The sequence below is a fragment of the Chlorocebus sabaeus genome, chromosome 10 (assembly GCF_047675955.1).
Source record: "Chlorocebus sabaeus isolate Y175 chromosome 10, mChlSab1.0.hap1, whole genome shotgun sequence".
Lineage (NCBI taxonomy): Eukaryota > Metazoa > Chordata > Mammalia > Primates > Cercopithecidae > Chlorocebus > Chlorocebus sabaeus.
The window spans coordinates 25,505,858-25,509,238 of record NC_132913.1 but is presented as its reverse complement, the minus strand read 5'-3'; the positions used below and the strand labels follow the sequence as shown (position 1 = coordinate 25,509,238).

The window sequence follows — 3,381 nt, the reverse complement described above, 5'->3', positions numbered from 1 at the left end:
GTATGTGATTCATGCTATAATTGGATATGTATAAAACTTGATACTTGCTTTGTTTGTTTTTCATTCTTGTATATTCATTCAGAATAATGCCTGGTTTATGTTCATGATCAATAACTAATTGATAGATAAAATAGTCAATGAGTGAATGAATGAATGAATGAATATCCTGATGAATTTTTTTAACTTTGTAAGAAATAAATTTTTATTTTTTTATTATCATACAGCTATTAAGAATAATAAAGCTGTGGTGAGATTTCAAATTTGAGATATCTATGGCAAGTTTATAAAAGTACATTGACCAAGATATAATTTTTAACATTAATATACACATTCCATAATCTCAATCCATTGAACATGAACACTGGCCTTTGTCATTGTTATTTTTTTCTCCCTACAATATTGCCTGACTCTGTAGAACAGTGGTTCTCAGTTGGAGGTTGACTGTGTCCCCCAGGGGCATCTGGCAACATCTGGTATAATTGTGGGTGTCATGGGAGAGGGATGCTAACAGCATCCAGTGTGCAGTCCGGGGATGCTGCTCACCATCCTAGAATGCACAGGATGGACCCCCCCACACAAGGATTTTATCCAGCCCAAATGTTAACATTGTCAAGGTTAAGAAACTCTTGTCGAGTGGGACTCCATTCCCATTTTATGAACACCTCTGTGCCCACTGTAATTCTGAAAACACAGACTTTGCTAATTGGCAAATACTATTTAAAAGAAGATTTAACCTAATCAATATCACTTATCAAAAGCAATGGCTGACTTTAAGTATCAGCGTATTTCCAGAATGAATAAACCACACAATCAACTTAGAATGATACAAATTAGGGTTCATATCATTTAATTTTCCTTGAACCTGCTCTGGTAGTTTAATCTGTTAATATGAAAGTTAATTAGGACTGTTTTGAAGGAGCTAAGCAATATTTTCCTTTGCACATTTTTCTGAACTCTGAAAATTTAACGATACTTAAAGCACCTGGCAAATAAAAAGTGCTCTGCGAGTGCTCCGGAAATGTTTATTACAGCTTACTAAAAACACAGGGCTTCACTCATTTGTTCAAATTTTCCATAAGCATCTGTTTCACAGGTTACATTTTTATTTGCTCTTATTTTACAATAATCTCTCACAAATGTCGTTTAGAAACAGAACACATATGCAGGGGGTGTTATACAAAGTTGTAAGTTATTTTTTTACACATAAGTTGTAAAGTATCAGTGTATATAATACATTGATGATAGAGAACTAAATTTAAATGAAAAAAGTCATTCTAAGTTTGTTAAGTAGAGAAATTTTTCAGTAATCATTCACCTACGTATTCACATTCTGTATATTTCCTCATGGTCAACAAACTGATTCGAATGATTTAATTTATCCCACCATTTAAAGAGAAAAGCCTCTGCAATAATTTGAAACCATGACGTTATCTTAATTTCACCATTGGCTGCTTTTTTTTCAGAAGTTCTTTTATTTCTTCCTTTGACACATAACAATAGCTTTTAATCTCATTGGAATCTGGATTCAGAGTTACATTCTTCCTCATAAACAAAATGTAATCCATTTCATGTTCACCTCAGATACCATCCGACTGAGCTTTGTAGTGAATTCGTGTTAAATAATTAAGTTCTTCTGAAGGAACCTCTTCCAAGGGAATTCCTAGCTCAGCTTTCAGCTGCCTCTGTGCTGCTCACCTCACTCCAAGGGCGTCATCTTCCTCAAGCTCACCTGGATTACTTAATGGATGACTACAACAAGTATTAGTAAAACAACCTGGAAAGGTAATCTTAGCATCTGACCTTTGCTGTAGCAGAAGTTTATTTTCAGTGTTGAAGAAGACACTAAAAGCACGATGCAATAATCCTTTCTCGATGTTCTCATTCAGGTGACAATTCTTCTTGGTCTCAGCCCCAATTTTATTGTCATTCTCATCAATAAGGATACACATCTCTGCCAGGAGTTGAACCTGTGGCTCATCGAGGTGGTGAGTGTTTATTTCAGGCATCATTACAAAATGTCTGATCTGTCCTGAGAGGCCTCCGGCCACGGATACCCCATCCTGATGAATTTATAGCTTGGTTGTGGAGGCAACACGAATGACATTAAGCAGCAGTCTTTTCAAAAGAAAGAATGCAATTTATTATTGAATTATGCATAGTGTAGTGGACTGAGTTAATACTTGGGTTCTATTTCTACTCTGCCTTTGACCTAGTCAGTGATCATGCATGTTACTAAAATAAGTGAAACCTAACAGATTTCTAAGATGATTTAAAGTTGTAGCATTTTTTATTTGATAAAAATGAGTTCTGAAATATCTAAGATTTCTTAATTAGAAGAAGAGAGTAAAGATTCCAATAATAGAAAAAGGCTTCAGTGAAGAAATAATATTTGATTGGGGCAGGATTTTGATTGGATGGAAGAAAGGGAAACTAGTATCAATTTCCTTCTACATAGCAGATGCTTATGCACATACTATCTTTCAGTTTTACAATATTAAAAAAGAGGTAGCATACTGACATTTGTATAGATAAAGGAACTAGGATAAAAAAAGAAACCAACATCACCAGTTGAGAGTACAGGAATCAGGATTAGAGGCAGTACAGTCACATTTGTTAATTAAAAAATGGTCAAAAGACCTTAACAGATACCTCACCTCACCAAAGAAGATATCAGATGCCAATAAGCATAGAAAAGATGCTTCACATCATATGCCATCAGGGAAATGCAAATAGAAACAACAATGAGATACCACTACATATCTATTAGAATGGCAAAAATCCAGAACACTGGCAACACCAGATGCTGGCAAGGATGTGGAACAACAGAAAATCTCATTTATTCCTGGTGGGAATACAAAATGGTACACTCACTTTGAAATAAATTCTGACGGTTTCTTATAAAGCTAAACTACTCTTCTTGTACAATCTATCATTCACTCTTCTTGGTATTTATCCAAATGACTTGAAAGTATGTTCACACAAAAACTTTCATGTGGATGTTTATAGCAGCTTTATTATTTATAATTGCCAAAACTTGGAAGCAACAAGTTGTCCTTCAGTAAGTTAATAGATAAACAAACTGTGGCACATCCAGACAATGGAATATATTCACCACCAAAGAAAAGGAGCCATAAAGTCATAAAAAGACATAAGGAAACCATTAAATGTTGAGTGGAGGGAACCAATGAGAAAAGGCTACATACTGCATTATTCCACTGTATGGAACAGGTAAAACTTCTGAAAAAGGTGAAACTATGGAAACGATAAAAAGATCATTGGTTGCCAGGGACTGGAGGGAGGGTTGAATAGGTAACACACAGAAGAATTTTAGGGAAATGAAATTACTGTGTATGATACTACATTGAGGAATACACATCAGTA

The 3,381-nt window shown here is 34.8% G+C and overlaps 1 pseudogene; it reads right to left on the bottom strand.

The window, feature by feature from the left end:
* Nucleotides 1-1,323: 1,323 nt before the first annotated feature.
* On the bottom strand, nucleotides 1,324-2,025 carry LOC119625122 (isopentenyl-diphosphate Delta-isomerase 1-like; annotated as a pseudogene).
* Nucleotides 2,026-3,381: the final 1,356 nt, after the last annotated feature.